This window comes from Rattus norvegicus, chromosome 12 (assembly GCF_036323735.1).
Source record: "Rattus norvegicus strain BN/NHsdMcwi chromosome 12, GRCr8, whole genome shotgun sequence".
In the NCBI taxonomy this organism is placed as follows: domain Eukaryota; kingdom Metazoa; phylum Chordata; class Mammalia; order Rodentia; family Muridae; genus Rattus; species Rattus norvegicus.
In genome coordinates, this window is record NC_086030.1 from 43,794,842 (window position 1) to 43,817,599 (window position 22,758).

At 49.7% G+C, this 22,758-nt stretch overlaps 2 long non-coding RNA genes across 3 annotated transcripts; one reads left to right on the top strand and one right to left on the bottom strand.

The window, feature by feature from the left end:
* Positions 1-11,682: 11,682 nt before the first annotated feature.
* Positions 11,683-18,480, top strand: LOC102553129 (uncharacterized). Of its 2 annotated transcripts, none has more exons than XR_001840698.3 (2): positions 11,683-13,074; positions 18,255-18,480. It is a non-coding gene; the product is annotated as an uncharacterized LOC102553129 (long non-coding RNA). The 2 variants fall into 2 exon arrangements; XR_005492026.2 differs by lacking the exon at positions 11,683-13,074 and adding an exon at positions 13,081-16,354.
* LOC134481204 (uncharacterized) lies at positions 16,556-18,382 on the bottom strand. The gene is made up of 2 exons (XR_010056566.1): positions 18,162-18,382; positions 16,556-16,817 (listed from the first exon to the last, which is right to left on the bottom strand). It is a non-coding gene; the product is annotated as an uncharacterized LOC134481204 (long non-coding RNA).
* Positions 18,481-22,758: the final 4,278 nt, after the last annotated feature.

The window sequence follows — 22,758 nt, forward strand, 5'->3', positions numbered from 1 at the left end:
TTGTCCACTCCTTTGGTATTTGAAGCTGTTTAAGCAAAACATAGTTGGCACACAAAATCCTTCCTGAATTCTGTTGTGGCTCCCCTTGGGCTAGCACCCTGCTTGGGAGCCATGGGGCTTCCTTTGCTCCAGGCTGAATTCCCTGGGCTCTGGGACAAGGATGGCTCAGCGGAGAATGGCACACGCCCAGATTTGACCACCTCCAGGACCCTAGAAAAGGTGGAAGGAGAGAACTGACTCCATGGAATTGTCCTCTGACCTCCACACGTGCTGATGCGGGCTGTCCCAGACCCTGCTCCAGCTATGTATGCTCAGGACTGGCCAATCAGGACAGGGCAGCCAAGGGCTGCCATCTCACCAGGGGAGCCCCTGCCACACTGGGACACAGTGCAGAGTCCTCACCAAATACAACATTATACTTCTGTGCTTTTTCTCCTCAGCCTCCAGAATGCAGTTAAGTAAACCTCTGTTCTTTATAAATGACCCAGATTGTAGCATCCAGTTATAGCAACCGTGGGGGGAAAAAGACAGCAGACTGTGACACATCACCACAGTGACTGCCTGGGGTGTCTGTCCCTGCCTCTGTCACTGCCATCTGCTCCCTACAGCTGATTCTGACATGTCACCTCTCCCAAGATGCCCTCCTGGATAGCTTAGTGAAGAGGCTTCTTCCCTCCACTCTTCTCATGTAACTTCCCTTTTCTCTCCCTCCTTCTCTCCTCCCTCCTCCTCTCCTCCCTCCTCCCTCCCCTCCCTCCTCCCTCTCCTCCTTTCCTTCCTTATCCTTTTCCTCTTCTTCTGTCTCCTCCCCTCTTCTCCTCTTCTGGAAACAGGGTATCAAGCCAAATGGTCCAGGCTGACCTCAGTGTAGCCCAGGGATGACCCTGAACCTCCGATCCTCCTCCACCCCTGTCTAAAGTGCTGTGGTTACAGATGTGCATCACCACCCCCGGCTTTGCTCAAGCTGAGAAAGAGCATTCTCACCCCCCACCTGCTTCTGTCTGTGATCTTAACCCCCATGACACCACACACTCTCTGGCTCGTGGGTGACCTGCTGAGGTTTGGAGGTGGTGGTACTGACCCCTCCCTTTTCCATTCACGTCAGCACCTAGCACATAGTAGGTGCTTAGTGCACCTTGAGTGAATGAGTGGAAACCTTGGGAAAGATGGGAGGAAGCTGGTTTCTGGCACTGAGGGCTCATGGCCAAGCTGGAGGTCCAGTGGGGAAGTGCTGGCCTCACTGCTCTGGTTCCCAGCCTGAGGCTCATCCAGAGGCCACGGGGCACAGAGGGAACTGTATGTACGAGTTATTTTCACAGCTTCTCAGACTTCTGAACCAGCTGCCTTCCCAAGAAAACACAACACCCGGGGCTCCCCCCCACCCTCCTCCTGCGAAGGCAGCCAGTGCCCCAAGGAGCAGGCCCTTTGTTTACAATAATAAAGCGAGGTCCATGGCAACGCATTGTGACATCATGGGAGTATGAGGTCACAGACTCTTCCAGGGGAAGAAGGGGACCAGACAGACACAATGGATTCGGAACCTCTCTGGCCCCACCAGGGTGAGAGAATGTATAAATGTGTTTAAATATATAAACCAGCTGGTTTCTCTGGTTTTCTTTGCCTCCCTCTTGTTCATTCCTCACTCGTGAAAAAAAAATTTAAATAAATAAAAGTTAAAAAAAAAAAAAAACGGAGCGGAAAACTTTGTCCCAGGAATTTCCTGTTGGCGATTGTCCAGAGAGCTGGGCATACCAGCAGTCATGTGGATAAAAGGGCCAGGCCTGGACCAGAGAAAGTGCTTGATCTGCCGGCTTCAGGGCTGGGCTTCCCCGAGACTGGGATGCTGGCAAGGAGGATTCCCTGATCCCACTCCCTGCCCCTCCCTTTTGCCTTCCTCTGCGTCTGGACAGTACATTCTGTTCTTTCCCCCCTCTCTTTCCTCCTCCTCCTTTCCCCCTCTCTCCATCCCTTCCTCATTAACTTCCAACTTTCAATCTATCTCCTACTGTCTTTGTGCCCCCCCCCATCCCAAGGCCCTGCCTCAGTACCCCTAAAACTTTGAAGTTTCTCTTTCCCGCCCTGGGCTCATGTTACTGAAACATAGGAACATTTCAGACTGGGGTGGGGGGCGTCAGTGCAGGAGAGGCTGCGTGTCACAAGTTGCATGGCCAGGGGTCTGAGGTTCCTGGGGTAAGCCCCTAAGTAGCAGGTATGGGTCTGTGCAGGTATCTCTCTGCAGTCAGGAAAGACAAGGAGTCAGTGACCCAGGAGCCAGGGAGGTGGTCATGACTAGCTGCCATCTCCCAAGGTCCACGAGCCTTCTATCAATATGACCTTCCTGGCCCCCAGACTTTACCACAGAAAGGGAGGGAAGGCTCCCCCCCACCAGAATCCCCCTTCCAGCTGCTTCCTTCCCCCGAACTGGCTCAAGCTCTACTTTCTATTTCATATAAACCAGGCCTCCCAGTCTCCAACACAAACTGGGCAGTGTTGCTGACCTCCATCCAGTAGACTTTAAGTAGCAAAGTAGCCCTGTTATGACAACCCAAAATATCTCCAGATGTAGCTGAAGAGCCTGGGGCAGCGGGGGTGGGGGAATGACACTTTGCTCTCCCCCACCCACAGCACTCCTTGCATGCCTCATTTTCCCTGTCTCCAAAATCTTCACTGTTTCCCAGCAGCGTGGTCCCAGGGCCTTCGGGATTGTGTATGCCAGGTTGATTCCCTAGAACCATCTCAGGAGCTGCTGTGGGGCGGATGACGAGCACCGGAGCCCACTCAGCGGGCTAAGCCGCGGAACTGCCCTTCACTGTTACGCGGAGACTGTGGTCTTCGGTTCCTACATCCCTAGCTCTCATGCACCCAGCTCTCTCCACCCCCCCCCCCCCCCCCCCCGCAATCCTCTCTGACTGAATCCACCTTCCAGGGGGCTGGCAAGGTGGTTCCAGGAGTACGGTGACCTGAGTTTAATCCCTAGGACCACACGTTGGAGGATGAGAATCAATGCACACAGGCCGTGTTCTTCTGACTTCCTGTTCATAGTTCAGAAATTCCATCTCAGGTGAATGGCTTTGGAATACGAGAATGTGAGCCCCTCCCCCTTCCTCCTCCTTCCCCCTCCCTGCTCCCCTGCTCCCCCATCTCGCTGTCTCTCTCCCTCTCTCCCTCTCTCTCTCTCTCTCTCTCTCTCTCTCTCTCTCTCTCTCTCTCTCTCTCTCTCTCTCTCTCTCTCTCTCGGAAGTAGGGCTTGAGGGAAGATGGGAGTTCCGGTGAAAAGAGCCATTACCATGACTGGGAAGCTGAGGTAGATGGGCTGAAGGAAGCCCTGGGGGCTCCCCAGCCAGTTCTCTATTTTGCCTGGCGAGCCTGTTTCCCATCAGGCCAGTTTGGTCCAGTGAGGTCAGCCAATCAATCTTTCCTACTGCCTTAAAGTCCGGAGCTGGCCCAAACTGTCTGGTGGGCATGCGCAGGCCTCCAGGTAGTTTAAGGATCACTTTAGAAGCAAAGTGAGTTTGGTGATCTGAGAGCATGAAGACCTCCAAGTCCTGGAAGACAGAACAGAGGACAGATAGTCACTGCCACTGTTTGAGGCCCTTGGGCAAGTAGAACCCAAAGCTCCTCCTGGCATTCCCGACTGCTGGAGTCATCTACTTCGGCAATGCCATTTGAGGCTCGTTCTTTGCCCCTCTCTGTTGCATCCCCTGAGGCTCAAACTGGTGCACCCTGTCCCTGACTGTCCCCCACCTCCCAAGCCCACTCTTACAGACAGCCCCTGACCCTGCTGATCTCAGTCAAAAGACTTCAGACTTAACAAGGACGCCCTGTGGGGAGGAGGGGACTTGTCTTTGCAGACCATGTTTCCAGAACTCCCAGCTTGCCCAGAGTGGTGTGGCCGATAGTACAGCCCCACTAAGAGGGGGCATGTTGAGCCTGTGGCTCTCACATTCCGCCGAGGGCGTCCACCCTGCTTTGTACCTGGTCCGGGTACGCAGAACAGTCCTGAGAGCTTACAGGAAGATAAGACTGGGCACCCTAGTGCCACACAGCTCCATTCTGCCCTTGACCCACAGAAAGAAATAAACCACGCTGTGGCAGATTGGAGGAAGATTGGCCACGGGTGCTTGTAACAGCATCTTCCCCAATGAAGTCCAGATGGGTGAGCGAGCGTGTGCTCACGTGTGCACACAGCAGGCCTGCACGGCCGCTCTGTATGAACCACTTTGGGGGCACCACTTGGAACAGGAATGATTTAGAGTTCCAAATTGGGGCAACAGTGGGGTGCGGTACCACTAAGAGGTTTGGTCAGAGCCAAGTCAGAATTCTTTTTAGCATCCAACGTACCCTGCTTATTCTCCAAGGGTAAAGGCCCCCGCAGGGTCTGGCATTCTGGAAAATCCACAAGCAACCACCTCCCAGCCAAGCACCTTCCCTGACACTTCCCACCCGCATGCCCAGATGGTGCCCGAGATATAATCGCCACGTAACTCCCCCCGCCCAACACACGCCAAGGCTGCGAGCCATGGAATACATTTCAAGCCACGCTGTAAACTGTGCTTTTGGATGTCATTGAGCCCTCCCGTGCCAATGACATCACAGTTTCCATGGCAACTAATATAATTAACATGAGGGAAAGCGCAAGGAGAAAGGGAAGGCAGAGAAGGAAACGGTAGAGTCCAGAGAAAAGGACACGGGGTACAGGGAGGGCAGAAGGACCCATAAATTCCTCTTATTTCCACTTGTTAGATCAACCTCTAGATGTCACTCCCCTTGTGGCTGGGGTAGGGTGGGGGTGGGGGTGAGCTCCTTGGCAAGCTCTGTCCCCTAGGAAAATACAGAAAGGGCTTTGTCCCCTCTGCAATTATGGAGCTGACCCAGAGGAGCCTGTCTCAGGAGAGGCTAGAGCACCTCCACCCTCTATGACTCTTGTGGAGCCTGATGAAGCCAGGGCCTGGAGGGGCTTTCCCAGAGCCGGATGGGGACATGCATACTCCTATGGGAACATAAGTGACTATGAAGTTGAAGCCCTTGAATAAGAAAGTCAGTGTTAGATTTTTTTTTCCCCCTCTGTTGGGGGAGAGGTTGCAAGGGTGGAGGGCAGGTACGAGGAGAGTAGGAGATGAGTGGATTGGGGTGTGTGTTCATGAAGAACCAATTAAAAGTTTAAAGAGAGGGAGGGAGGGAGGGAGGGAAGGAAGGAAGGAGAGAGGGAGAGAAAGACAGCACTTTGGGTGCTGTCTAACTGGCACCTGGCATTTCATTCCCAGTCAATAGGTCACAATAATAACTCTTTGCCCTTGGTTTGGGTGCCAGCTTCGTGTGAACCACGTTGGTTAAGCTTAGTTCTGGGACCTGTTGTTATTGTTTATTATTATTATTATTATTATTATTATTATTATTATTATTATTATTGCATGTGCATCGGTGTTTTGCCTGCATGTGTGTGTATTTGAATGAGGTTCTCTAATCCCCTGGAACTGGAGTTACAGACAGTTGTGAGCTGCCATGTGGGTACTAGGAATCTGAAAGAACAGCCAGGGACCGCCCAAGCCATCTCTCCAGTCCCAGGACCTATTTGTTTGTTTCTTTGTTTGTTTGTTTTAAGGCCCCCAAAGGGCCATGTTTTAAAGGTTGATGTTATTAGGAGATAGTGGAACCTTTAAGAGTGGGGCCCCATGGGAGGTCTTCAAGTCAGGATCTTGGTACCCCAGGCCTCTGCTCCCCTCTTCTGTTCCCTGCCATAGCTGTTTCTTCCCACATTGCCGACTCCCATGCTGTGTGTGGATTAGAACCCTTAACTCCAACCTTTTCCGTTCACGAGGCAGCTAATTTGGGGTCTGTTTGTCTGTTTGTTTATATAGCAACAGAAAGCTAACTGGCACCTGGCATTTCATTCCCAGTCAATAGAAGAAAACACCAAAGGTCAGAGAGAACTCATGACTCATTTGAGTTGGCCATAAAAAGTTTTAAAGCTCAGTTCTGTTCAACATCATCATCATCATCATCATCATCACCACCTTCTCTTCCTCCTCCTCCTCCTCCTCCTTCTTCCTCTTTTCTCTCTTCCTCCTCTCTCTCTCTCTCTCTCTTTTTTTTTTTTTTTGGTTCTTTTTTTCCGGAGCTGGGGACCGAACCCAGGGCCTTGCGCTTCCTAGGTAAGCGCTCTACCACTGAGCTAAATCCCCAGCCCCCCTCCTTTCTTTTTAAATTTTTATTGGTTTTCATTCTGTGTGTGCAAGGGTCTTGTACTGCATGTATGCCTAGTCTGAGAAGAAAGCATCAGACCCCTAGAGATGCAGATGGCTGGGAGCTGGGAGAAAACGCAGGTCCTCTGCAAGAGCAGCAAGGGCTCTTAACCACTGAGCCACCTGTCCAGCCCCCCGCCCCCTTTGTTTACTTATTTTGAGGCAGGATCTCACTATGTAGCCTTGACTGGCCTGAATCTTGTTATGTAGATCAGGTTAGCTTTGAACTCTAGTTTGCTGGCCTCTGCCTCCCAAAAGTTCTGGGATTAAGGATGTGGGCGCTCCCTCCTTCTCCAATGACCCACCCTTTCTTTTCTCAGAGATGGAGTTTCTTAAAGCTCAAGCTGGCCTCTAGAGTCACTCTATAGCAGAGGATGACCTTGAACTCCTGATCCTCCTGCCTCCACCTCCCAAGTGCTGAGATAACCTGCATATGCAAGCGTGCCCAGCCTTGATTCTGTTCCATGCACCCCAGGCTGGGGCTTGACAGAGCATGTCTTTGGATCACATGCATCTGCATGGGACCACAGTGTCATTTCCACAGTGAACTTATTGCAAAACGGAGACTTAATTGGGGATGCCAGAGTTTACGCTGCTGGAGTGACTGACTGGGTGTGTCACGGGACTTCAAAGAAGACTTCTCTATGACGAAGAGATAGTCAGAGAAGCGTTGGCAGATCTGGACTGAGGAACAGGGTGGAGTAGTGCTGGGGGAACATATTCTCATTAGAATTTCAGAAGGGGGAATGGTCCTCCCCTCTCCCCTTGCTCCTCCTCCTTCTTCGCCCTCTTCTTCCCGGTCCCTTTTCTCTTCCATTCCCCAGTGTTCATGAGAAGTCCTTCCAGTGAGCCACACTCTCCCCTCTACGTGCCCATCCCTGACACACCCCAGTTCTGATCTCTGAGGCTCATTTTCTCCCCATTCTAAAGACTGTTTTCTTGTCTGTCTTACGGAAACAAGGTCTTTCTGCGTAGCTCAGGCTAGCCTGGGACTCATGGTCTTTGTGGCTCAGCCTTCCGAGTGCTGGGATTATAGGCGTGAGCCACCATGCCAGGCTTCTAAAAAACGCTTTTTAGAGAGAAATGCAGCCGTTTACCGGGGCATATTTTTGGAGCAGTGGCCGCTGCATTCGTGGCTCCCCTCTTAGCCAAGCTTATTAGAGCTTCTATGCCTTGTGCTTGTCACTTTGATGTCTTCCTCTATGAACTCTAGGTAGAGAGTTCCACACAACCCAACACTGAGGGGTGGACCAAGGAAGGCCTGCCTGCAGCACACGGGCAAGCACTTAGTAATGCTAATCATCATTTATCCGACTTGCACCAGGAGCCAAGCCAGAACCTGGCACTTATTAAGTAGCAAACCATGAAACTTACCTCCAAGCCAGATCTTATCTCCTTCCTTTCCCAGGTGTGGAAACTGAGGCAAAGGGAGGTGAGGGGGCCAGTATGGGAGTGTTGTCAGGGAACCAGACAAGACTAGGAAGCTGGGGGAGGCCACAGTCTTCAGGGGTTAACTGTCTACAAAACCTATAGTCTTCAGTTCAACTCAACAACTCAATTTAACTTTTCAATCATGTGTGCACGTGAGTGCGTGTGTACTCACGTGTGTGTGTTTGTGTGTGTGTGTGTGTGTCTGTGTGTGTGTGTGTGGTCACACATGCCTGTGCATGTGTGTGGGTATCCATCTCTCAAGGCAGGGCCCCACCCTGAATCTGGAGTTAAAATGGCAGCCAAGAAGCCCCAGAAATCTATCTACCTCTTCTTCCAACACTGACGGAGTTTCAGGTCACATCTGTTGGTTGTTTGTTTTTAATGTGGATGCTAGGAATTTGAACCCCGGCCTTCAGGTTTTACAGCAAGTATAACCCACCATGTACCTACTAAGCCATCTCCTGGGTTCAATTCAACCACTCTTCGTGGAATACCTACTATGTGCTCATCAAGAGCTCTCCCCACTGCCTTCCCTGCCAGGAAGCACTGATGCATGTGCAAATCCCAGGTGTCTGTCTTTGGAATCAAGAGCTCAGTGAACAAAGCGAGGACCCTGTCTGTGGGAGCCAGCATGCAAGCCCTTGGAATGTGCCATAGGCTTTTGTTCATGCTTGGTACCAATAGGAAGATGGCCCACTCACCACCATTTGCCTAGGGCCTCCCAGAGTTCAACACTGAACACTATCTCAGCACTGGGCAAACCAGAACAGTGTCACTCCTCACAGTCTGTAACACGACCTACCAGTCATGGCTCAGGTGCACTTAGTACCCTTGACCTGTGTTAGGCCATCTGCCCTCCAGCCAATAGGAGGAGCTAGAAAGACAATCTGTTAGAGGAGAAGCTGGGCCTCTCTACCATCAATTACATAGTCAAGGTCAAGTAGCATGCAAGTTGGGACTGGGGTCAGCTACGTACTATGGAGGACACTCATCCTTGCCCAATGTCCATCCTGCCACCCTATAGACTGGCCATGGCTACTGAGTGGAGAAGGGGTTTGATCAGAGCTGAGGCTTTCCTTTAGCTTCTGGAGGCTTGACCAGTCACCACCTCATTGCCATATTGTTCTGTACCGAGTCCGAAGATCCACCCTCTGCATTTTCTTTGGAGCTATGCACTGGATCCTTTACATATCCTTTGCTTTCAAGGGGCAAGGCCTGATGTTTGGAGCACTGGGTGTAAGCATGGACATAACCCTGGGTATAATAATTATGCTGATGGGGGTTGGGGATTTGGCTCAGTGGTAGAGCGCTTGCCTAGGAAGCGCAAGGTCCTGGGTTCGATCCCCAGCCCCCCCCAAAAAAAAAAGAAAAAAAAATAATTATGCTGATGCCACCCATCTTGGGTCCTGTTATGCAACCAGGTTGATGCAGGCTGTTGAGGTGGCCTTGAGGAGAGGTGAAGGGCACCTTCGGCCCTGAGAAGTCTTTCTCTTGGTTCATACATGGCCTGAATGTCCCATACTTGACCCTAGTGGGTTCCAAGGCAGCCATCTCCTGTGGCAAAGGGAAACTTGCCAGACCTGACATCAACCTTACCAGGCAGCAGCAGAGTAGTCCCTGCTCTCCATCAAGAATCACTCTGCAATTACAAGTCCCAAAGGAATGGAACAACGCCTCCAGTGTTACCCAGAAGGTTGACCAGTTGTCTCTCTTAGACTTAGCTGACTTGAAGCAAATTACTTGTGCATGGAGGCCCTGTTTGTTCATCGCATCTACCTCCTGCCTCCTCCTCACAGTGGAACTCATGAGAAACCCTCTTGGATAATCCCCCTTCTCTACAGCTCTTCCCTTATTGCCCATCCTCTTCATTTCCCCCGACCCTCCTGGGTCAGCTTCTTGGTACCAGGAGACCTGGAATACTTCATCATAGCACCAGAATAGGAGAGCTAGGGAAAGTCTTTTGGACTGAAAGTCATTCCCATGGCTTTGCAGAAAGGGTGCTGGATAGAGTTATTATGACATCTATTAAGTGACAGAGACGTCCACATACACCTGTGGTGATTTAAATATGCTTGGCCCAGGGAGTGGCACTATTAGGAGGTGTGGCCTTGTTGGAGTGGGTGTGGCCTTGTTGGAGGAGGTGTGTCACTGTGGGGATGGTGGGCCATGAGACCCTCCTCCTAACCACATGGAAGCCAGTCTTCTCCTAGCAGCCTTCACGTGCCTCCTCCTGCACCATGCCTGCCTGGATGCTGCCATGCTCCTGCCTTTATGATAACGGGCTGAACCTCTGAACCTGTAAGCCAGCCCCAATGATATTCTGTCCTTATAAGAGTTGCCTTGGTCATGTGTCTGTTCACAGCAGTAAAATCCTAACTAAGACTACTCAACAGGCTGTTTTCTCCAGGGCTATCTTGTGGAATGCCTTCCCTGCCACTGACTGCCCTACTGGGCATGAGATGCAACATCCTTGGTAGAATGGAATGATTAAATGATGTACTAATGAAAGGCTAGGAAGTAACTCACTGTTTGGCTAACAAATCAGGTTCTAAGCTACCAGAACGCATGCTTTCCTGACAACATCTCGCATTTACGAAGCCCCCAAGTACCTGTTTTGTGCCAGATGTAGGGTTACATCCAGACATGGCTGCCTATAGCCAGATCATTAAGGACAACATTTAATTGGGGTTGGCTTACAGGTTCATAGGTTCAGTCCATTATCATCAAGATGGGAGAGCGGCAATATCCAGGTAGGCATGGTGCAGAAGCTAAGAGTTCTACACCTTCATCTGAGGAAATGTCTCCATGAGATTCAGCTATAAGGCATTTTCTCAACTAGTGATCAATGAGGGAGAGCCCAGCCCATTTTGGGTGGTGCCATCCCAGGCTGATGGTCCTAGATTCTATAAGAAGGCAAGCTGAGCAAGCCAGGGGAAGCAAGCCAGTAAGTAACCTCTCCATGGCCTCTGCATCAGCACTGCTTCCTGTCCTGTGTGAGTTTCAGTCCTGACTTCCTTTAGTGATGAACAGCAATGTGAATGTGTAAGCTGAATAAACCCTTTCCTTCCCAGCTTGTTTCTTGCTCTTGATGTTCATGCAGGAATAGAAACCCTGACTAAGACAAATTGGTACTAGGAGTGGGGTATTCCTGTGACAACCTGACCATGTTTTTGGGAGGAATGTAGAAGGACTTTGGAACTTTGGTTCAACTAGTGGCTATGGTCTTTAACATTTTAACCAGTCCCTCTCTCTAGGCCTGACAACCAGAGACTGATAGCAAAAGATAATCCCAAGACTATTTAAGTCATATTCCACGTGCCTAGAGAATGTAGCTCAGTTGGTAGAGTGCTTGCCTAGCATGCACAAGGCTGCAGGTTCAATCCCAAGTCACTGCATAAACAGAGCATGGTGGTATGTAATTACATGCCCATAACTACAGGTGGGGTCAGGAAGATTGGATCATCCTGTCCATGGCTATCCCCTACTGCATAGTGAGTTAGAGGCCAACCTGGGCTACATTGGACCTTGTCTCAAATATAATAAAGTAGAAAGCTGGGATATAGCTCTCAGTCTTGAATTCACTTTATAATGAGGAGGTCCTGAACTGAGATCCTCAGAACCTTCATTAAAGATGGGTGTGGTGTGTATGTCGTAACTCTAGCTGGCTGTCTCTCTCTGTCCCTCTCTGCCTCGTCTTAACCTGAATGTCAGTGATCAGCGCCTGTCTTTGCACCATGAAAGCACATATGAACACAGAAACAGGCGCATACACATTAGAACACTAACAACAACAACAACAATAATAATAAATATCCCTTTAAGTTCATCATTCATCCCACATCCTCAAGAACATAAAAGTTGTCTTAGTTATGGTTTTTAAGCAAGTTGGGAGGAAAGGGGTTTTCTGGTTTACACTTCCACATCACTGTTTACCATTAAAGGAAGTCAGGACAGGAACTCAAGCAGGGCAGGAACCTGGAGGCAGGAGCTGATCAGACAGAATCCATGGAGGATGCTGTTTACTGGCTTGCTCTCCATGATTTGCTCAGCCTATAGAAACCAGGACCAACGGCCTTGAGATGGCCCCACCCACAGTGGGAGGGGCCTTTCCCCATCAATCACTAATTGAGAAATGCCTTACAGCTGGATCTCATTTCTTCAACTGAGGCCCCTTCCTTTCTAATGACTCTAGCTTAAGTCAAGTTGGGACACTAAACCAGCCAGTACACAAGTCATTAAAACAAACAAAGGGCCAAAAAGCGGAGGCACACACTTTTAATCCCACACTCCACTCGAGAGGCAAAGGCAGGCAGATCTCTGAATTCGAGGCCAGCCTGGTCTACCGAGTGAGTTCAAGGGCAGCCAGGAATACACAGAGAAACCCTGTCTCACAAAGGTACAACCCAAATAACTCCCATTTCCCAGTTTAGAGGAGAGAGAGCAGATATTTCTCGGCTGATTTTTTTTTTTTAATCGAAAGTGAATATAGAGGTGGGAATGATACATATTTCTTGGGAAAAGGGGAGCTTATTCCCTGTCTGTTTTAAAATAGCCAAGCATATTCATCCTGCTGGCCGGGTGGGGGTCTGTTGCTCTGGGGACAGAGGCTCGACCAAGCCTGGAGGAGGTAGTGAGGGGTTGAATCTTCAGATTTACTGCCTCAGTGCTTCCTTGGTTCGCGCGGAGTGGCCACTGGAGAGAGACTTGGCTGCAGACGGCTTGGAAGCAACATACAGAAATGCTGTTCATAACTAAATATAACTCACGTCTGAAATGCCTTTCGCCAAGCCCCGGGAGCGTCCACAATGCATTATCTCACTACATCCGCTCACGAGCTGAGAGCAGGAGCACCCTCCCTCCTTTCTCAGGGAGGGATGGATGGAGGTCCTTAAACCCAGGCCATCCATCGTACTGGCTGGGTTCCCACCGGGCTCCTTGGAAGACCCCGAACTCATAAAGGGGCCCTGAGACAAGCAGCCCAGACCATTAGATAAGCCAATGCCATCTGCTGTGACAAATGGACTTCCAAGTGCCTATGACCCAATACCACAGTGGGTAAAATTTACCCCACACTTGGTAAAATTCCAGATGGGTGCCCCTGTTTGCCAGGTCGCTTTCAGTGGATCCTCCAGCTCACGGCGGTGCCCACCTCTCAGCCTCCACCCCTTCACCATTAGCCTGCATGGGGACAAGGCTTTATGAGTCAAGCCTGGAAATGTTCCCCAGGCTATCACTTCCATGCACATTCATTGGGTAGAGGTGGGTCATGTGGCTGTATCCTTGCAAAGGAGGCTGGGAAATGTAGTCCAGCCCTGCCGCAGCCGAAAGAGGAAGGAGTCCTGCAGTGCCCAAGCCTACTCTTCTCCTGAGAACGTCTGTTTTTGCGTATTGCTTTAAGCAGGTCAGTTCCGATTTTATTCATACTACATATATTGCATAAGAATTAGGCTGAGGCTGTGTTTAGGAACACACACACACACACACACACACACACACACACACACACAAGTCCTATGTGTCAACAATTAAAGAAAAAAGAAAACAGACACCATGAATTTGAAAGGGAGCAAGGGGCATAATACATTGATTGGAGGGTTTGGAAGGAGGAAGGAAAGGAGTGGGAGATGATGTAATTGCTTTATAATCTCAAAAGATAAAAAGAAACTTTTTTTAAAAATCAGGTTGAGGGGTTGGGGATTTAGCTCAGTGGTAGAGCGCTTGCCTAGGAAGTGCAAGGCCCTGGGTTCGGTCCCCAGCTCCGGAAAAAAAAAAAAAAAGAACCAAAAAAAAAAAAATCAGGTTGAAAGAAAGGTGTGTTTGTTTGCTTGTTTCCTGAGACAGGGTCTCGCTATGTAGGCCAGATGGCCTGGAATTTGCTATGTAGACCAGGTTGGCCTTGAATTCCAAGTGCTAGTATTAAAGGTTTGTGCTACCTGGGTTTAACTATCTTTTTTTTTTTTTTCTTTTCTTTTTTTCGGAGCTGGGGACTGAACCCAGGGCCTTGCGCTTCCTAGGCAAGCGCTGTACCACTGAGCTAAATCCCCAACCCCCCCCCTTTTTTTTTTAAAGATTTATTTATTTATAAGTACACTGTAGCTGTCTTCAGACACACCAGAAGAGGGCATCAGATCTCATTACAGATGGTTGTGAGCCACCATGTGGTTGCTGGGATTTGAACTCAGGACCTCTGGAAGAGCGGTCAGTGCCCTTAACCGCTGAGCCATCTCTCACAGCCCTCTTTTTTTTTTTTTTTTTTTTTTTAATGTATGTGTGTTTTCTCCTTCTACCCAAGGATCCAACAGTCTTCAATCCCTCACTTCTGGGGTCATAGATGTTCACGAGAGCAAGCTGGCATTTCAGACAGGTTCTGGGATCAGAACTCGGGTCTTTAAGCAGATACTGTGAATCTTGATGAGCAAGAGGGGGAGCCCTCTGGCCAACAGAGAAAAGCAGAGGGACAGCCTGGAATTGGGAATGAGGCAGCACAAATCTACAGCCCTCCTTCCACTGGCCGGGGAACTGTATTTCATGGCCCGTCTCCTTTGGCAATCACCCAGTTCCCTCAAGACAAGGGAGTTCATCCTCACTTAAGAGGATCTGCAGAGCCAAGGCTAAGGATTGTCAAGGCTTGGAGTAAGCCCGGAACACAGAGGGCTCTAAGCAGGGGCAGGGTGGTGTTTTCAGCCCAGGGCTCCAGCTTGGCTGGGCAGTATCTCACAGAGCCTCTCTGATGGCCCAAGGGAGATGTGTGGAAAGAGACAGAGAAGAGAGCCAAAGAGAAGGAGATTCCGAGGCAGTGAGCAACTGCTGGGTCAAGAGGTTGTGTCCCACCATGAAAGAGGAAGGAAGGCACACTACACCGAGTAAGAATAGCATCCTGATTAGAGGAGGGCTTCCCTTGAGGTGTGCAGAGACTAGCAGAATTGTGCAGGTTAGACAAAGCCAAGCCACACACAGACAGGGATTGATTCCTGGATGTTCAGTGCTGAGGCTTTGGGTTACCCCAGTATCGCCTCACCCCCACAGGCCCCTGGTGCTTGGTTAATATCCTCCCTCAGGCTGAGACAGACTCACCCTGCCTTTCATCCTGCAGGCTTATCTACCTAACCTTGGTGGGCATCGTGTGTGTGTGTGTGTGTGTGTGTGTGTGTGTGTGTGTGTGTGTGTGTGTGTGTGTTTTGTCATTCCAGGGGCATGCCTGTCTGCAGGTGTCTCAGTGGGTTGGAGAGAGACAGTCATGACATTTTGACATTTTTATACTTTCCCCCAATCTCCAACCCTCCGTCCTTTCAGCCCTAAGCAACCGCTGATCTAATTTGACTGTAGACATTTCTCTATTCTGTAAGTGTGTGAAATTGCAGCTGCCTGTGGTTTTACACTTTCGATCTCAGGACTTTAGAGGTGGAGGCAGGAGGATCAGGAGCTCACGGTCATCTATCGTTACTTGTTGAGGTAGAGGCTAGCCTGGACTACTTGAGGCCCTGTCTCAAAAATGAATTAATAAAACGCCAAGGCCAGCAAGATGGTTCACTAAGTAAGTTGCTTGCCGCCAAACCTCATAACTGACTTGTGCAAATTGTTCTCTCGCCTTCATGTGAGTGCACACCCTGCCTTTCCCCAAAAAATAATCGAGTGAGTGAATACGAATTAAATTTAAAGAATATAAAACAGAGTCAGATGTGATGGGGCAAGGCCTTTAAGACTCAGGAAGCAGAGGCAGGCAGATCTCTGAGTTCAAGGACATCGTGGTCTACAGAGTGAGTCCAGAACTGCCAAGGTTACACAGAGAAACCCGGTCTTGAAAAAAAATTGTATATGTGTATGCGTATGTATACTGTATAATGCATATGTATATAATGTATATGTATGCATGCAAAATGTATATTTAAATAATGTACATGTATATATAAAATAAAAAAAATACACGTGGGTAAGAGTGACATTATGTGTCTGTCTACTCCTTTGAGGCAGTATCTCTCATTAGTCTGGAATTTATCAGTTAAGCTACACTGGCTACTAGGGAACCCCAGGGAGCCCCCTAAGTCTACTTTCCTGAAATCGCATTTTCGTACACAAGCCACCACACCGAGCTTTTTAAATATTGGTGCTGGGGAGGGATCAGACTCACGTCCTCATCTTCCAAGACAAGCACTTTACTCACTGAGCCACCCACTCACCCAACCCCCATCCCGTTTCTGTCCCATTTCCGTTGGCCACACAAGAATCGCTCAGAGTTCTTAGCGAGTGACGCAGACAAATACATAATCTCAGAGTCTACAAAGGTGAGCCAGGTACTTTCCCGAGCCCGGGCTATGAATTGTGCTTGGCAAAGAATCTCTCCCCACTTTGCAGCTGGGGAAACTGAGGGTGAAGATCACCGATCTGTGCCTTGAGGGGATTCCACAAGAGCAACTGTTGCTAAGCCGCCCACACTGGGAGGGTGGAAGGTGGTAAAGAAGGTGTTGACACTCTTTATTCTCCGGCCTCCCTTCCCTCCTGGGCGTTGGGAATTAGATGTTCAAACAGGACGATGGGAATGCTAACTGCATCCAGTCTGGGTGACTCACTGACAGTACCCTCGACTGTGGGGAAGGTCCCAGCCTCGTGGGGGCCAATGGCGCAGGCAGGATCCGGATGCGGCGCGCATCGTTTTATACACCAGCTGGGTTTCCAGCCGAGCTGTAAGTCAAAGATTTTATAAATTGGATCGTATTTTAGAGAACAGATAAAAGAGAGAGAGGCTGTGACTCCTCGGGAAGAATCCGTGCACGAGGTGGTAATCAGGCCAGATTTATGATTTCTGTAAAGACAGAGATCAGAGATAAATGCCAGCCAGCCAGGCTTCCTGTGATAATTAATTAAGAGTCTGCTGGAGTCATAGGTGTGAGTCTGACTTTAAATGGCTTTTCTTTTTATTAAAATCTCTCAAAAAGCAAAGCCAAGAACACAGTGTTTCCAGGGTAGATGTTACTTACACTCTGCTTAAGACTTGGGGAAACTGAGGCTCGGGGAGGAGATGATTCAATGACGGCCACGGAGTTAAGTAACGAAGCTGAGATTCTGTGGACCACAATATTAGGGATGCTTCTGCTCCATCTGGGAGACAGTGACGTCAAGGGGTCAGCCCTGAGGTCAGCAGGCTACCTGTTGAGAATAGTAACCGTGTCCTTAACCTGTCCCCAGGCTACCAAAGGTGTCAGAGAACCTACCCCAAAAGATGGCTGGGAGATAGCTCAGCTGGTAAAGTGTTTGCCTTGCAAACATGAGGGTGCAAGTTCAATTCCCCAGACCCCATTCCCAGTTCTGAGGAGGAGAAGAGCGGGGTAGGGGGGTAAGGTTGAGGAGGCGGGGAGGATCCTTGGTGCTCACTGCAGCCTGCCCAGCCCAGTGGGGAAGCTCTACGTTCAGTGAGAGACCCTGTTTCAAAATGCAAGGTGGACCATACAAGTTACCTTCTAGCATGTTTGTACACACGTGCGCACACGCATACACACACACACACACACACACACACACACCACCCCCACCACCACCCCAAACTCATTGTCCCTTCTGGGACACTCAAATAAGATGTAAATACATCTCTTACACAGCAGATACTCAAGGCATGTGCCATGAAACATCTTCTTTGAATGCCTACATTGTACAGCATCCCCCAATGCCCACCAGCACTGCCTGCTATTACAATTGGACCCCCCTAGTCAGTCTCAGCTTCGATGGTGGATAAAGGGACCTAGGCAGCATCCATCCCACAAGGGTACAAAGATAAAATGAGCTGCAAGGTATTTTTCCTTTTCCTAGCTGCCAGGGTAAGACAGACATTATTATGTAAGCCAAAATAGTAGATCCCGCCCCCTCTGCCGGTCCATCCTGGCTGCGCTGATCCTCTAGAGCCTTGGTTCATACAGGGAGTTAGAGGTCAGACTCTAGGCTCTCTAGAGCTGCCCTCATCGGGGTAGATTCTCTTGTAGGGGAACCCAGTGGCATATATCTGCACTTTCTGAGGTGCAAGCCAGTCACAGTAGTCCCTTTCCCGTGGGAGTGTCTGGTGTGGGTGGGTCTTTGTAACACACCCTCACCAATGAGATATATGGGGAAGTCTAGTAGGGGCCTTGCCGGAAGGTGTTTTCCCTTTTCCTGTCGGTGTGGCTGTATGGGGAAGTGATGGTTGGAGTTGTGGCAGCCACTTTGCAATCATGAAGGGAAGACAAAAATTAGCACGCTCAAGAAGGCAGCATAGGGGAAAGGAAGAGACAGGTTGCTGAGGATATTAACCATCCAGGAATCTCCTCCCAGAAGGAGCTTGTCCTACGAGAGGATACATCCCTTCCATTTAAGTGATGTGTTCCTATGTAACTAGTTACCCCCAAACTGAGCATTTCCTCACAGCAAACGTGTCTCTGGGAATTAGTCCTGCTGGAGCTACTCAGCTGAAGGTTGCGGTAAACATGCAGCTGCAGTTACCAAAGCTGAATGGGGCTAGCATACCCTTTCCCAACAAGATGGCGCCTTTCAGAGCTATTTCCGGGGGTGGGGTTGTGGGCGGGGTCTCAGTTCCTCATGGTTTGGTCCTCTCCACAGGCTTGCTTGAGCATCCTCACAATATGGCGACTGGCTTTCCAAGAAGAAAGTGACCTAGCAAGAGGAGAAGGAGAGCCACGGTGTATTTTATTTCTGGTCAAAAGGGGATAAAAGTCCAAGCGCCCACCGATGGGCGGACGCATAGAATGTGGTACATCGACACAGTGGGACATTATTTGGTCATGGAACAGAACAGAATAAAGTATGGATGATGCTATGACATAAATGAGTCTCGAAGTTGTGCTAAGCAAAAGGATCCAGACAGAAAGCATACGTCGCCGTTTCTATTCACTGCAAATGTCCCGAATACACAGAAAGTTGATTAGAGGTTTCCTGGAGCTACGGTGTAGACCAAAAGGAGAAGTAACAATGACAGAATATTCCAGAATTAGACAACAAGGATGATTGCACAGTCTTGTGAATATGCTAAAAAACCGTTGCATTGCACAAGTGTACTGGAGAGCTACCTGTGACGTATGGGTTTTAACTCAACTGAAAAAATCAACCATTTTAATTCCTCGTGCCGGGTCATTCACATTCTTTCCTGTATAGCGATCTGTAGTGAATATTCTCAATCGTCCACTCTCTTGTGAGGGGGCCTTTGTGTCAGTTCTCATCCGTCTTGGTTCCCCCGCCAATGTCTGTATGTAGTGGTGTGTCCAAGGAGCCTGCTGTGGATGCAGCAAGGGCGCAGGATGCAGGATCAGGAGCCTGCTGCACAGAGCACAGAACACCAGGTGGGAGGTGGGCATAAGATACAGGGTCCAGAGCCTCCTGCGGTGCGCATGGGTGCAGGATGCAGGGTCAGGAGCCTGCTGCGCGGAGCACAGAGCACAGGTGCAGGGGATGCAGGTTTTCTGTATCTTCTGCTTCACAGCCTGGCTTTCTAGAACTCCTTTCTGAGCCTATGGAGACCAAGCAGGGAAACAGCTCTGCCTCCCTGCTTGGCCTTGCGAGCCCCCTGAGGTCTCAGAAAATAGGGCAACCAGAATGGAAAACAAATCTCGCCAATCAGGAGGTGCGCTGCTCTCCCCACCCTGGTGCTCAGAGACCCGCTGGACGGCAGCAGGGCCTCCCCCATCAGAAAGTATTAATGAATATTCACAGGATTCATTAAACATTTCCCCGCGTGGCTGAGCAAAACAGCGCCGAAACCCCCAAGCCATTAACAAAAAAAAAAAAAAAAAAAAAAAAAAAGATGTGGAAATATTACAGGGGCTGGGGCAAAAGCTACAAGAGCCTCCGGCGAGAATTTATTTTTTATTTTTTTGTGTTGAAACTCAACTTAGTTTCATGGTTGCACCTGTGTTTTCGAGAGGTCTGCGTGTCCAGGTTCTCCATGATTCTGAGCAGACAGCCTTGTTTGTGGAAGTTCTCTTTCAGACAGTCGCAGTCTGTGCCCTAGCCACAGCCATGTTGACGTGACACTTCTGAGAGTTGAGGATTTCTCTAGGAAGCCCCTTGGTTGAATGCTCACGGCTAATCGGTAGTACCAGTGCAAGTACTGTGACCCCACTTGACAGATAAGGAAACGGAGGCATGTGGTTACTGGTGCACTGTCCCAGACTCATTGTACTGAGGCCAGACCACTTTGTTCTTGAAGCTTTGATTGGCCAAGATGCCTCCACCAACCACAGTGGGGCAGTCCAGCATCGGCCCATCCCCCAGCTGAGATCTCTGTGAGTGCAAGTCTATAGGAAACCCCGGAAACAGACAGCGCGTGCAGAGAGAATCCTCGTGTCTAAAGCAATGCCAGTCATAGGAGAATAGCGTAATCTTGAGAGTGGCGGCCCGTTGATGGAGAACATTCTAGCAGGGCCCACTTTCCAGTTGTCTGTGAGGGAACCAACAGGATAGGGGGTGTGGGGGGAACTCTGCTCTTCCACTCATGAAAACTCCTGCTGTGGCTGCCCGGAAGTGATGGACTCTCCTTCAAGACTCTGAGTATTATACCCTAAATAGGAAGAAGAGGAGGAGGAGGGGGACGAGGAAGAAGAGGAGGGAGAAGAGAAGAGGAGGAGGGGGAGGAGATAGGCCAAGGAGAGAAAGAGGAGGAGGGGGAAGGGGAAGAGGGGGATGAGGGGAAATTCCCTAGTGGGGAAGGACAATAGCCAAGGACCAGCCTAGGCTTGGAGAGGGATTCTGAGAGAAGGGGTGTCTGGGAGCAGTGAAACAAGCAATTCGAAGTCAAATCATGGGTTACCAGCTGATGGCCTGTGTTCTGCTTGAGCCAGCTTTCCAGGTTGCTCTCTCTAAGCTTTCTCTGGAGACCTCCAGACAGCTCTCTGCTCCAGACAACTTCCTTGCAATTCTAAAAACTCTCTGGATTGCCTTGCAGATCAAACCCTAGCTTTTTATTTACATGTCAACTCAGTCATTACCCTGGGTTCCCTTTTGATTGTCCCATGAATCAGCATCCCATGACCCCAGCCCCTTGATTCTCAGAGAGAGACAGCAAACAGAGCACAAACCATAAGATCCCATTACAGATGGTTGTGAGCCGCCGTGTGGTTGCTGCGATTAGAACTCGGGACCCAAGAGCCGTCCGTGAGTGCTCTTAACCACTGAGCCATCTCTCTAGCCCTATATATTTTCGAACTCAAGTTTTCGGTGTTCTTTCCCACAGCTTTAAGGACCATCCTGAAGGTCACAGAGTTCTACCATTTTGCTGAGACGTGGATACATCCTCACCTCCCAGACTCCTGCTGTTTCCTTCATGAAATCGTTAACCTTGGCAGAGAGGACATTCCTCGAAGGAGGAACGTGAAAATATATACCCTATTACACAAACAGCCTTATACCCACAGCAACCATCAACAATCCTGGAGACCCATGCCCTGCTGTCTCTGTTCCAGGGGTGGAAAACCATCTCATACTGTCTCTAACATGGCCAACCGGGACTCAGCAGACAATTGTAGTGGCTTTGATTGAGCAGCCACCTTGTTACTGAAGCAGACTAATTAGGTCTGCTGAGGGGGCCGCTGGCTGGTTCCTCTTCACCTAGAACTTCAGCTAAATGTTCTCCAAGATATCTTCTCAGTCTTATGTGGCCTTTAAATCCCCCATTTTAGGACCCAGCCTGGATCTGGCTCATGCTGGTCATCCACAGCTACACAACACATTCCCTAGCTGTTCCCCTGGAAGTCTTAGGAGCCACAAGGTTGGGGTCAAGAGAGATGGTTGTCCTACCTCAGATGTCTGAGGAAGTTACAGGCTAGAGGTGACCTGGAGGGGCTGTGCTAGGAAGCCTTCGTGGGGTCTGGGTTCTAACTTTTAGTTACTTTCTGCTGCTATATTCCAACTTTCAGGCCACATTCTGTCACTGAAGGAAATCGGGGCAGGAACTCAAGCAGGGCAGGAACCCAGAGGCAGGAGCCGATGCCGAGGCCACGGAGGGATGCTGCTTACTGGCTAGCTTCTCATTACTTGCTTAGGGTGCTTTCTTTTTTTTTTTTTTTTTTTCGGAGCTGGGGACCGAACCCAGGGCCTTGTGCTCGATAGGCAAGCGCTCTACCGCTGAGCTAAATCCCCAACCCCTCAGGGTGCTTTCTTAATAGAACCCAGGACCACCAGCCCTGGGATGGCTCTACCCACAGTAGGCTCCCCCATCAATTTCTAGTTAATAAATACCCATCTTTTCAGTTGAGTTTCCTCTTCCTGGGTAACTCTAGCTTGTGTGACACCGACACACTGCTGGCTGGTTCCTCTTCACATAGAACTTCAGGATTGGTCCACTGTGCCTGTCATGTGGCTGCTGACTCCTCTCCTGTGTGACCCAGAAGATCAGGCACAGGAGGCCATGGTGAACTGAGTGACCCAGCCTTGGAAGTCTCCCTGTGCCTCAGCCACATCCCTTCCTTAGAAATGAGTCACTAAGGGAAGTGACTTTAAGGCCGTCATCAAGCAGCGAGGTGAGGGCCCCACCTTAGACAAGAGGGATGTCACAGGGTTTGTGTGGGCATCAACCACCCCACCCCCGCCCTCCAAGGGTCCAGTCCTGTAACTGGAAATGGGTGGAGCTCCACAGACAGAAGTCACTTCTTGGCATAGGATGCAGCGGCCTCCAGCTTGATCCATTCAAAAATCTTTTTAATAAAACCAAAATGTGGAAAACTCACGTGTCCAACTATAACAGATTTTTTTTTCTAATTAGGGTCTCATAGCACAGGCTGGCCTCAAATTCTCAGTCCTCCTGCCTCAGCCTCACCATTTCTGAGTAGGATTGCAGGTGTGTGTAACATACACCTTGGCTTGGCAAAGCATCTTTAGATGTTTGAAACAACTTGAGTGAGCGAACCTGTTCTCCCCTTGAATTCCACAAACTCTAAATCACATCAAGTATTTCCAGGGAATAGTCAGTGCTCAAACTGGATTTCGGGGTCAATGCGAACAAAAAGACAATGAGCCAACCCATCAATGTTCCGATATCGATCACACATAGGGTTGGTAATATTGATAAAATGTTGGGTTAAGTAAAGCCAGCTTTTTTTTTTTTTTTTTTGGT